The sequence below is a fragment of the Paramisgurnus dabryanus genome, chromosome 9, assembly GCF_030506205.2.
Source record: "Paramisgurnus dabryanus chromosome 9, PD_genome_1.1, whole genome shotgun sequence".
Classification (NCBI taxonomy): Eukaryota; Metazoa; Chordata; class Actinopteri; order Cypriniformes; family Cobitidae; genus Paramisgurnus; species Paramisgurnus dabryanus.
Genome location: NC_133345.1, coordinates 33,603,128 through 33,616,993, shown reverse-complemented (window position 1 = coordinate 33,616,993; position 13,866 = coordinate 33,603,128). Strand labels below are relative to the sequence as shown.

Genomic DNA, 13,866 nt, shown 5'->3' with positions numbered 1-13,866 from the left:
CACGAGCAACTTAATAAGATGCAAATGAGATATGCATACAGCCAATCTCATGTGCCATGATTAAGCGCAGAATATTAACCACTTTCTCTCTCTCTCTCTCTCTCATCATCTAGTAAATCCTATCCCCTGCGCTGTCACTTCATTACAGGAGCACTGCAGCAGAAATATCTAGAGGAAAGAATAAAAATGAGTCCTCCATTTTGGTGCATTGAGGAGAGAAACCTTTCAGATTGTCTGCACTTTCCTGCTCTTTGGTGCTGAAGATTGAATAAAGTCTGTACTGAAGGAGCGTGTCCTCCATTTTCTTCATCACCCCCCCACCGCTGCCTCATTCCCTCTCTTCTTTGACTGTGCTCCCTTTGTGTTTGTGCCTTTTTTGGCATAATCCATTAACATAATAAAGATGAGGTAAAATTAAGATCCCCACAGGAGTAAAGACGAGAATCCCAGCGATACAAAGCTCATTAATAAGCGAGATTAGCATATCCGTACTTAATCGTCCACAATCGGCACAGAAAACAGACGTGATAACAGGAACTGTAAATTTAACAGCCCATTTCGCAAGGTTGTTAACCGTCTAATTTGCACTTGTTTGTCAAAGGTTACGCTGAAAACAATGAATGTTTCTGTAACAAATCCTCTGTCACTTCCAGGTGCCAGGGTAAACCGTGGCATTGGTGCCAGTGCGTGAAACAAAAGGTGCGTAACTCCGTTCCTTCTCAGGGTAAAAGAAAGAAGAGGTGGAGAGTAAATCTGCATTATTTATACTCCTGTACAATCTCAAACCCATCCAGTGAGAGACTGAATTCTCTCACTCTCTCTCTGAGCTGCATCATCATCATCATCTCTCTGACTGATCTGAAGTCAGATACAACAGGACATCTCAAGGGTCCAGAGAAGGTATCCAAGCACAAAGTCATTTACTACTGCTTCATTCTTAAAAATAATGTACAAAAACTACATGCAAGAAGAAGAGATGCCTCAAATTGCTCAAGTTTTCCTGTTGAATGCTTCTGTGCAAACCACTAGGAGTTTTCATTTTCTTTAATTTAAGTTGCAATTCTAATTTGATTGATCTGTTGAGTCATCGCATGATAAGGCAGGATCTGTTTAGCCCCTCCCTATTCTCATTCCTTCAGTCCACCATCTTTAATATTTTTCATGGTCACATGATCCACAATAAAAATGATTTTCGAATCTTTCTCATGGTCTTGCTCTTCTTCCATTCATCCTTTCACAGACACCGCCAAACATCAAGCGAACTTTGGCATGCTCGGCACAGAGCTGGCAGAGCTCCAGCGGGCGTCTGGCATCCTCCGGCATTCCTTCAGTCTGTTTCGCCCATCACTTTTGTTCTCACAAGTGTTCCTGCCACATTGCTCCTCACCAAATCTGTCACACTAATTAACCCAACAAACTCTGCGAGCGTTAATTAAGCTGTTGGATCACTGTGTTTGTCAATCTTGTTTTTGTAGTTTGTCCCTGGGGCTCTTTGTCTTTGCCAAGTGGCACGCGTCGGGGGCCGGTTGCCGCAGGAACCCGCTGGCACTCTGCCATTCCCGAACCACCGCCAACATCCCAGCGGCATACTGCAGTGCGGAAATCCTGGCACATTGCCGAACGTTCGTGCGTGCCAGTGGGAATAACGAGACGATATCTCCATTATGACAGTGCCCGTGTCGAGTGGCATCGAGGGCATGTGTTGCTGCAACAACCCGCTTGTTATTTCCTATCCGCACGTTTGCAACTTGGCACCATCAGGAGGGCATGAATCGAACAGTGATCTGCCATTTTCTGAAACGATAAAAGATGTTAGTTAAGAAATATGACATCGGTTTGTTTGCATTTCGACGTCCGCTCCGGGTACCCATACTCACACGGTTGCGAAAAGGATGAAAGATCTCCAAAGCGCTTCAACTTTTCAATACAACGCTCGTCAGTCGCAGGAAACATTTCATTTGGAGAATTGGCAGCCGGGCGATCCCTCTCTTTTCTTCTGGAATCTGTCTCTCCTCCTCTCTGCTCTGTAATGCCACCCTGCCTCCACGCCCTCTTTGGCACCAGCGCTGAGTGGATGGCACAGTGCCAACCTCGCAAAACCATGGTGATCATTCGCCACGCGGCACCGTGCCCTCCCCGCACCCGCTCCACCCTCCCACTCGAAATCTTTACCCTATTTCTCTTTTCATCTCTCGTTCTGTCTTTGTACTTCAGATCTACATACTCTCTTTCATGCCAGATGTGTGACGTGCCGTATTTAGGCTCATTGCAAACAAAACCGTATTCACGCCCGTACGAGAGTGCCGTAACGTGCCACAGTAACTTTCTTGTAACTGCTCTTCAGGTTTGACGTGTCTTTTATTCCTCACAAGTGCACTTTTATGTCTCCTGTGAGACCCCATCAGTCTGTTCGCTTGGGCCCCTACAAGTTGTTTTTCCTTCTGTTCTCCGTTTCTCTTCTTTCATTCAGAGATTGTGAGCGTGGAGCGTTTCGCAACAGGAGATCTCTGCCATGCAAATCAGCCGGATTTGCATATCGTTTAGTGCAATGTATATGCAAATGCTCTTTGAAATTTGTGAGTTTTCAGCGTATGTTTGTCTTGATACGTCTTTTCTTTCAAATTCTCTAATCTCTCCTCTGTTGTCTCTCTTTTCTTACTCTTCACCTCTCACTCTCAAAGGGTTTGTAAAGGGGAAAGCGTCAAGCTTACCAAAGAGTGCTGCGATTATTTCGGGGTAAAGTGGCTCATCCTTTGGGCATCAGAGAGCACATGGAGGTGTTGCCCACACATGGACAGAGGAGAACTATATGCTCTCTTAAAAATAAAGGTTGCTAAAATGTTTTTAAACAACATTGAACATCTGCTGAACCTTTCTGGGGTTCATTATAGTGAATGAAGGAGTAGACTTCAAAAAGCCAAGAAAAAATGGTTCGGTTAACAACCTTTGACTTAAAGGTTCTTTGGGGAACCAAAAAATGGTTTGTGTTAATTTTTATTTATTAAATTAGCAAAATAATGTTTTTTTTTTACGAAAAAGGCTAATCCAACTTGAAATTGTTGGTGGGATGCACAATGTGTTATTTAATCAATGCCAAAATATTGAGAATTTTACAAGGCCATTACAAAATAAGAGATCTCATTGCTGTAATTTCAGCAGTATTAAGGTCATTCCGGCTTCCTTAATTTTTTCTTTATTTATTTTTTATGTCCAAGCTGAGTAATAGAGCTAGGGTTATCTATCAGTCTGACATAAATCAATTCATCTTAAACCCTACTTTTACTATCAAAATAGACACTTTAAAAAAAATAATGTGACAAAATTAGAAAAATGACGGGCATGCAAAATCTTGAATATGGATGAATACGTGATAACACTGAAACACAATTTAAAATTCAAGGCATGATTTATAATGGTAATTTAATGATCATCAGTGTGATGATTTATATTCAGTGATTCAAGACAACAATGTCTTTTAAATTCCTAATGAGGTCATTACGTTGCGTGTTCATTTCGGGAATATTGCAGTGAATCTGATAATGCTGTAAGTGTGTTGTGCTTAACACACTTTACAGACCACACCACACATTTCCCTCATAATCAGCAGGACGACGTTACAAAAAGTCCAATTTACAAGGTCCCTACACAGTGCTCACTGCTCCCTAGACACTCAGCAGGACACATCTGTAAATGTTCACTTTACAAGACAAAATGAGTTCATTTAAAATTCCCTCCCATGTCATTAAACACAAGCAACACTTTACTTAAAATATACATGCATACAGTAGATATACATAAAATACATATATGAAATATTTATTATTATTTAAATGAATATAAATGGTATCATTTGTCATACTTGAAACTCTCACATTTAGTGATATATTACGGTTGTGACGTTTCATTTGAAAATAAATGCAATGAGGTTCATTTATAATACGTGTCTTCTGAGGTGTTATGATAATGGAATTGTAATGGTCACACATCCTATGCACTTTAGAGATATATACACACAACTGATAAAAGGGAAATTAAGCTTAAAAATGGCTGACTTGATGGCCAATGCGTTAAAGTTTCTTCTCAACTTCCAGTAAAGTGACACAATGATGTACACTTGTTCTCTTTTCTGTTTGCAGTGCCCTTTGAAGTAAGCATACATGCTCTCTACGTTTTAAAATTTCATGGATAGACAAATACGGTGATGTGCACTTCGTAGGGCACCCATAATGCAAGCCTACCCATAATGCATCACGATTCATTCTCTTTCCGTTCGATTTCAAATACTCAGTTGCTTTAAATTAAATTCGGTGAGGTGTGTTTTAAATAAAAGAAAATGCATTGCTCAGTCGGATGGTGCATGAATAAAACACACACACATGCGCTCCTCGCACACACATATTAAGGTGAGTAACAGTAATGGGAGGCCAGTTGGGCACGCTGGAATATAAATCACATTTCCCATCAGCCTCTGCTCTGACCCCTGACCTCAACTCTTGATATGGTGTTCAAGAATACGTATCCGTGCGAGCGAGTGTGCTACGCTTGCGCGAGTGCCGCTCGGTCGATAGCTACAGGATTCTTGCTCTTCTGCACTACATTATTCTCACATCTGTCCATTAGAAGGGCCGCAGAGAGTAAATCTCCTCTCACGCACGCAACCTTCTCAAAGACAGAGAGGTGTGATATTGCTGTCAGATCACCATGGAATAAAACTTACCATGCATGTCACGGGGCTGTCAGGTAGCGTTGCCATGGTGATCAACAGCGGGTGTCTTTACTATGTGGTGCTATCATGTTTGTCTGATCCTCATGCATGCGTGTTGGCATGTTTGCTCGTTCATGCACAAACATGCATGCATTTCACAAACAGACCTTTGATGTTATTTATTACTTTATATTCCTTTAAAACAAATGTGTTATAATATCTGATAGCATTTGCAGTGGGAATACTTCAGGGGACTTTTGTTTATTTGAGCTAATGGTTGAAGATTAGGAGCTTCTCTCTCAAAATTCATTCTGCTTCCAGCCAAGTCTGTGTACTCGTCCTAGACTCAAATGAATATCATTAAATTGGTTTTAGGTCTGTGGTGCAACAATAACAAAAAAAAAACATTTTCAAAGAAAAATGAAATGGCATTGCTTATTCATCAGCTATTATCTAAATCGCACCATGTTTTCCGGTGAAGCGGAAAGAAAAACTTCAACATTGCCAGATGATTGCAAGGCAACACAATTTTATCCGGACTGTATTAATGTCGACATGTTATTAAAATTGTACAATGGAAAAGCAAAAAGACAAAAGTATGCTTACTGCTTAAAAAGTGAAAGGAAATTATTTATTTAAATTGACAATAGTAATCAGTGCAGAATTTACATAAAAAGTAAATTTGTAAAAATCTTGCGAAAAACTAAATTATCGGTTACTAAATATTGTTAAATATTTCTATTTATGTATTGCTAATGTAAAATGAACTTAGCATAGCATGTGATCTGTTTTCTTATAGCAAGACATGATTAACATATTTCTAATAAAGAAAACAGCAACATGAGACTGGACATTTGTAATCATTATTTAAAGTGTATTTTAGTCTGTTATTTATAAATATTAAATGTGTTTATTCCCTAGTTAAATACAGTTTACAATTAGACATTTTCTTTCATAATACTACAGATAAAGCTTTAATTTTTTATTTGTTTGTGAGAGCATCAACCTAAAAAAATAACCAAATAATACTCTGCAAATGTAAGCATTTAAATATATGCTTGATCTGTTTAATGAATGTTTAATCGTAAAATCCTCTAATCAAAAATCTTGTATATTTTGTGCAGGTGTAAAAAAAATAAGAAATGACTTGCATGAAAAGAAACCCCAGAAATAAACCTTTACACATAAAACACAGGCAGAGATAGAGATGATGGTGTCCCTAGAGGGCAAATTACATGGTGTTTGAATGTGTGTGTGTCTGTAAAATGAAATTCTGCCTATAGGGAGTCAGAGTCGCTCTCCAAATGAAGAGAGAGAACAAAGGATTGTGCGTTCCCTGATTCCTCTTGTTCCCTGTACTATTGTTACTCTATTCCTGTTTATAAGCCATTTCTCCTTCGTCCATTTGACCTCTTGAGTTTCTCAAGCTTTGCTGATTGAGTTTCAAACAGCACCTCTTGAACAACACTGAGAAATGAGTATATAAACACAAACACACAGAAATAATGTCTGGTATTTTTTGTCTTCCCTGCAGTCTGAGATGTGCGACTGATGCTGTGTACTCACTGGCAGACAGCGACCTCCAGAGGCCACCCGTGAAACTGCAATGGAGAGCTTCATTCACTGCAGGTATTTAACACCTGGTGTCCTGGTGAAAATAATGTTTAATACTGGTCTCTGTAAAATAAGAAAACAGGAAAATGTGAAGTGAACACACAAACTATAGGAAAAACATCACAATATTCATGAAAGTAAATTACAACAGACTGCAGCCTGCAGTCCAAGAAATGACCTTTACATTTACTATCTTTACTATTTATTTTACATTTATTATTTATTTTACATTTATTATTTATTTTATTGTGTGACAAACAGTTTAATCATATATGTGCCCATAATAAATATGAATTAAATATGTAATGTAAAATTTAATTTAGCTAAATTTAAGAATAAAATCAGATGCATATTAAAATCAATAAAATAACTGGCGTAAACAATAAATTTTAGTACATAACTATTATGTATTTTTGTAAAGATTAATAATAAATTATACAAATAATATGTAGAATCCATCCAAACAATTATGCTAAATTATAATGTATGTTGTGAGAGCAAAATATAATAACCTCGGGATATAATTTATAATTATATTATTTTATTGCTCTCACAACATAATTTCCAATCAGCATAAGCGCCTGGAAACATAATTGACATAAAGTATATCTATGCATTGCTGCTTTCCAGCTCTGTCACTTTATAACCTCATCTAATCTCTCTCTCTCTCTCTCTCTCTCACTTTCTTTCTCTCCGTCACTCTTTCTCCCCTTCTTGTGTCCTTCCTGAAAGGCAGCAGTAATGTGATTTCAGTAATGTAATTTGTCTGTGTGTGTGTATATGTGTGTGTCAGTGTGCGGACAGTGAGGAGAAACTGGATCCAGGCTGGATGATTTATGATGTTCGTTCCCCCGTTTTTCTAAAACACGTTTCTCTTCATTTATTTTTAATCTTCAGACCGATTAGTTCTCCCTGTCACCTGCTATACGGCGTCTGAGCGGACGGTTAATGAGAGAGAGAGGCATAAAGAGAGAGATATGCTTATGGCACATGAGGAGAAAACACAATAGAACGGGAATGAATGGTAAATATTGCACAGAACCGTTAGATTTAACACAAGATTTTTATAGGAATAGTCTTGGTTGAGACCAGCAACACTGGGAAGATCTTCCACATCATGTGGCTGTATATGAACATTCAGTAAAACTCGAGGTCAGGCTCAAAGCAACCAATTGAAATCAGTCCTCGTATTCCCATGGCAACACGAGCCATTAAGACTTCACGTACATGTCTTGATAGGTTTATTTCCTTTACTCATCCTCAGTCCCTCGATTCCTATTGGGCTTTCATTAGTGATTCTAAATGAAATGAATGTTTGGATTGTGATACTATATATCTTTTATTTCAGTGTACAAAAAGCATTTGGCTATATGGGTACGATCTATTACACAGACTATGTGTCAGTCCCTCCTTTATTTGTGTAAATATAGTGTCTACCCTAACCCGAAGGTCTAGTGCTCCCTAACCCCAAGCATTAAATTTCAGCATACTGTATTTCATTCTGAATGACATAATGGTTAATCATATAATGCAGCTTGTTGAAATTGGCTTGCTATGACTTTTCAGAGCGATCTGTTTGTTGGTTTTTACACAGCGGCTGATAAAATGGGATATAACGTTTACATTTAGGCGTTTAGCAGACGCTTTTATCCAAAGCAACTTACAAAGATTAGGAAACAATTAACCGGTTTGTCATAAGGAGGCAATAAGGTGCTTAAGATAACATTTTTCGCTATTCCGAAACATTCTGGGAAAAAGAAATCCTCTTCAACCTTTTTCAGTTTTTTTTTCTTCAGATTTTGGTTCCCAGAATGCTTCATGTTTATTTAACTTTGAACAAACTGTTGCCAGTAAATAACATACATTTAAAGGGTACATTTCACAAGATTTTTTTAAGATGTAAAATAAATCTTTGGTGTCTCCAGGGTACGTATGTGAAATTTTAGCTCAAAATACCATAATTTATTATAGCATGTTAAAATTGCCACGTTGTAGGTTTGAGCAAAAATTGGCATTTTGGGTGTGTCCTTTAAAATGCAAATTAGTTGATCTTTGCACTAAACGGCAGTCGTGTGGTTAAGATTAAGGGGCGGTATCATTCCCTTCTGACATCACAAGGGGAACCAAACTTCACCTATTTTTTTCACATGCACGGAGAGAATGGTTTATCAAAACTAAGTTACTGGGTTGATCTTATTCACATTTTCTAGGTTGTTAGAAACACTGGGGACCCAATTATAGCACTTAAACATGGAAAAAGTCTGATTTTTTATGATATGTCCCTTTTAAATCTACAGTAAGTTATTGACAAACAGCTGCCAATAATACTGTCATTTCTACAGACATTTGTTTACAGTGTAGGAACCAGACTATCATATAGACTTAAATACAGGTTTTTGACTGGAACCAGTACGCATTTAGTGCCCTACAGACTCAAGGAAGTAAATACTACTAAAGTTGTCAAACCAAACTTGTGGAGTCACGCTTAGCACATACATGCACCACTCACGTTTATTTAAAAATCTCAGTTGTGTTTTTTATGTCTTGAGGACCACATTAGTTTTTAATTCAGAAGTCTTTTTTCCCATGAATTGGATCACTGCTTGCTCTCTCTCTCTCTCCGGCCGTGAGCTTTAAATAAAGACTTGATCAGATCATACGATGAGGTCAGTGGTGAGGTGGGGGGGTCTTTTCTATTGATCTGCTGTCTGTTAGACTTGTTCTGCCGTCTAAACATTATTGATTACACTGTCCTCAAGCACCAGCCCTCTGTTCAATTTTCATTTTAAAGCTATTTGTTCCTCTTTAGAAAGGCTTTAGTCCACTTGTAAGTCAATACAGATGAAAGAAAAGATAGTAACACATTGTTTTACATCACACACTGTGTGTGTGTGTGTCGTTTTGTGTGTTTTTATGTGTGAACTTCAAAGAGATTAAATTTTTATAGATAGACTAAACTCATTATGCATTTTATTACATATATATATATTTTATATATATGTGTAAAGCATGTCTAGCCGTGGATTATCCCTTACATATATGCAATAATTATTTGTATCTGTATGGTCCTGGATGTTTCAGGTGTCTTTTGTATTTGTATGAGTTTTACAAATTCACAGAGGTGGACACTACTTGAGTATTTTAGTTACATTTTCCAAGCATTTGTGCTTTATCTTGTGTGTTTGTCTTGGGAAAAAATTTACTTTACTAAAATATGTTCACTGCATTCTAAAGCATAGAATCATACTGTGTATTCCTTTTATATTGCATATTAAAATTTATTTAATACCTAATTACATAAAAATTGTGTACTTTAACTTTTCTTGAGTAAAAGTACGAAAGTACTTTTTACTTAAGTAAAAGTAAAAAATTTACTAGATGCTTAATGTACTTAAATATAAACCAAAAACTTCAAATTATGAAATGTAGTGGAGTAAATATTATGATGCTTTGGAATGTATGTTTTCCAAAGAAAACACTGATAAAATACGAATCCTTGAAAATTTACTTTTATGTAGAAAGTAAAAATACTTAAGTTAGTGTCCGCCTCTGCAAATTCATAAATTTTTAATTCAGAATTTACCACAACAATAACATAATTGAAACGGGTCATTTTACGCCATTTACGCGGTGGGATCAAATATTTACTTATCAAATGAATTGATACGAATTATTATCCATAATCCATTAATTATCCAATAATTACATCTTACCATAAGTTAACTTGCCAAGCATCATGTGTGTCTATCCGATTGGTAAATGTAATACTGTAACACTAAATATTATGGAATTCGCGGTCATGTGAACATGTGCTTTAGTCCTATGGATCTGATTAGGTGTGTTCGAGATCATCCGGCGCTGCGCAGACCGATCGGCGAGGTTTGCCGCTTGCAGTCGAGGGAGGAACTGAAGACGGAGCTGTGAAGCCGGACACCTGCTGCTTGCCGTAGTGACGTGTGCGCCGTGTTTCCTTGTTATTAATCGCGAATGAAGTGAATTAGATGCTGAATTTGATAAAAACAAACCTTTTAATAAAAAGTTGCAACCAGAAACATTTTATATCGAATATTTTAATTGCTGCTTATACTGTATACCCGAAAATAACGGGAAACAAGCCTATATTATTAAAATACCAATAGAGTTTGTTATTTTCCTTTTTATTTTATTACACGACAGAATATAACATATTTAAGCATATTAAAGTGTTTTTTCCTGTTTTAAAACATGAATTTATAATGTTTATTAGTGGAACTAAAGGTTGGATTAAACTTGAAACGCACGTGATAGTTGTCATCAGTGAGGCGACCAATCACGTCAAGCTGTTACGTCATTACAACTCCGGGCAGCCGCTCTGGAGCATAGATATGTATTCACCTTATTTTTCACGACAACAAGGGCGGCGCCATTTCGCTCATTTTGTCAACGTTCTTCCGGCCGCATAGACGATGAGCAGCTGAGGCAGTGACTGAAGGCGACGCTTAAGCTTAAAAAGCTCACTCGAGCGCCTTTATGTTTCTTTCTTACCAATTTTAAGCCAAGTGAGGAACACCCTTATCCCAAGTAATGGTTCGACTACGATGTTCCGGTAACTTTAAACCACGCCGGGTGTTGAAAAGGTGGCCAGTTTCAGGTAAGCTATCTTAGCTAACTTTGTGCTCGTTCGCCTAAAGTTAGATTTGTGAAGTCCGTTCTACAAATACACTTAAGAGCAGTAACGTTAGTTTATAAAATGCAACTATTTGAATGGTTTTAATTGTCCACCTATATTTTTATATTTACGATAATACAACGAGATATTATAGTCATTGCATTCTTACAGTAGCCCACGTGATTCCTACAAGTTACTAAGATTTCAGATGCTAGAATGTCAGTTCATTTCTCATTCAGATATTGATAATGACCTATTAAACAACGTATTATTTAACACTGAAGTTAAAGGTTGTGTGTATAATGTTACTGTCTCTTTTTAATGCATCTCTCTCTTAAACACTGTTCTGTTTAAGTATGGGGGCCATTTATATATTAAGTCTCATGATGCAAGTTTATTTTAAATACTAACATAAAACTGTTTATGGTTATATTATTTTCACAGATGCATTGATGTGTAGTGATGCTGTGGACAACTGTGAGGATGATACAATCAACATGTTCCTAAACTGTGATGCAGAAACACAATGGGAGGATCCATCCGTCTCTGACCACAACTACACTTTAAAATCACAACTCAACCTGAAGCAACCTACATCTGATATGGGAAAACAATGGTGCGGTTTCCCGGACAGGGCTTATCCTGGTCCCAGGCTAAAATGCATATTTGAGCTACAATAATTTAAAAACACCTTTTACTGACATACCTCAACATATATGAGTGCCATTGTTTTGTCACAAGATGCGCCCCACTCCTGTTTTTTTGTAGGGTTTGTTTGTAAAAACTAAAATGTCCTAATATAATTAAATCCTAGTCCTGTAAACCCTGTCCGAGAAACTGCTTCAATGTGTTGAGCTGGCAGAAATGTACATATCTCTGCTGAGAAACAACCATCTTTGTCAGCTTTACACAGGGTTGATATTGCATCCATTACACAGTCGCCAATCACTTTACCAGTACATACACCAACAGCTTCCAGATATACGCTACGGATCAGCTCTTGATGACTCCGATAAAGCTGTGTCTTAATTTATTGCAGGGTGGTCTTGCTTAACCTGTTGTAAAGTTACATTAAACCTTCATATGTGATCAGATGTCATGCAGTGATATTAAACATTTACAGTGTGATCAGATGTTGTGCATTTATATTAAACCTTTACAATGTGATCAGATGTTGTGCAATTATATTAAACCTTTACTATGTGATCAAATGTTGTGCAATTATATTAAACCTTTACTATGTGATCTGTTGTGCAATTATATTAAACCTTTACAATGTGATCAGATGTCATGCAGTTATATTAAACATTTACTATGTGATCAGATGTAACCTGCCATGAAGTTATATAAACCTTTACAGTGTGATCAGATATTATCTGTAAGGAATTTCTTAAACCATATGTGAGCTTTGTAGATTCCACTTAAAAGGATTTAAGTCTCCTGATTTGAAGGAATAAGTGTTGGCAAGTTTGCAAATGAATTCTATCATGGTACCACATAAAAACGAAATAGTTATTGGACTTGCTAAGGTGCACATTTGCTTTAAAAAAAGACGAAATCACTGTGTAAATATTGGTAGACATACTTTTAATAATTTTCAATGCTGCTCCATCAACTCCTGACAGGACGAGGTAATTAAATATGCCAGGTTACTTGCCGCGGCCGCTTCATATCGTCTAACCACGAGACGATTGCTGGGACAATATAAGACTATCCGAGCGTCGTATGAAGTTTTAACCGTGCTCCTAATTTAAAACATTTACAGCAGTAGCTATATTGGTCATTTCGCTAAAGTTATAGTGAACTACAAACAATCTTCTAACCACCAAACTAACCACCGAATGCACTGTGCCATATTAGCAGCGGAAGTCGGTTGACAAAATGCGGAAGAACGAAGAATTAAAAAGGGGCGTGGCGGAATAAGGTGAATATAAAGGCTAGATGGCTCGTCCGCGCTGATGGCCAATTGAGTTGAACGTCCGCATTTTGGCGGCCATCTTAGGACAGGGCGCTCGCTCACTTGTAGCATTGAGTTTTAATGATGCAGGTACTTTTAAATGACCATAACTTGCTTAATTTTTTACCGATTTTCAAACGGATTGGTTTGTTATAAACGTCAAAGATGTACCTATGACACTGAATACGTATACTAAAAATAAATAAAAAATTCATGAAACATGTTAAAGCATCCATAATTATAGCCACGTTAATAACGTTTGTAAAAAACCAAACCGTTTGTAAATCCGTCAAGAATTCAGCAAGTTACGAGCATTTTAGTAGGGATGGCTGACGCGAAACATTCGTTCCGAAGCTTTGCGAGATCCCGAAGCGCAGATGTGTCGAAACACTGATCCGAAGCGTGATTCAAAACACCCATGTCACGTGACTATGACCAAACGAAGCCTCGAAGTGTTTCACTAAATGTTTCATCAGGTGTGGTCTGCCGAATCAGCGTTTGATTGGCACGGTCGGGAACAGACAACACAATCGCACATCTGTATAAAAGTGAAATAAACGCATATTGACCTTGTGGGTTTTTGTGAGAGGAGTTTTTCAAAGGCTGGAGAAATTATCTGTAAAAAAGAAGTAGGCTAAGTCCTTCCACACAGAGCACATGTGACATGGTGGCTTGATATATTTTATTAATTTCTTATTGTTTATGTGGTATTTATCTCTATTCAATTTATTTATTAAATAGACCAGCTTATAGTTATTGACAATGATGAGCCTAAAAGCTCATGTAGTTGTCAAACAGATGTTAAAACAACAACAAAAAATATGTAACTTAATTGTGACGACGGTAATAACAATGCGTTTCCCGGGGTTCGATCCAAAGGGCTTTTGCATGAGAGTCTAGGACACTAACCACTCTCCCACCTGATCACTTATATCAATTACA

General features: G+C 37.4%; 1 long non-coding RNA gene across 1 annotated transcript; it reads left to right on the top strand.

Annotated features, from left to right (window-relative positions):
- The first annotated feature begins 10,682 nt into the window (after positions 1-10,682).
- On the top strand, positions 10,683-12,487 carry LOC141282559 (uncharacterized). The gene is made up of 2 exons (XR_012337350.1): positions 10,683-10,949; positions 11,412-12,487. It is a non-coding gene; the product is annotated as an uncharacterized lncRNA (long non-coding RNA).
- Positions 12,488-13,866: the final 1,379 nt, after the last annotated feature.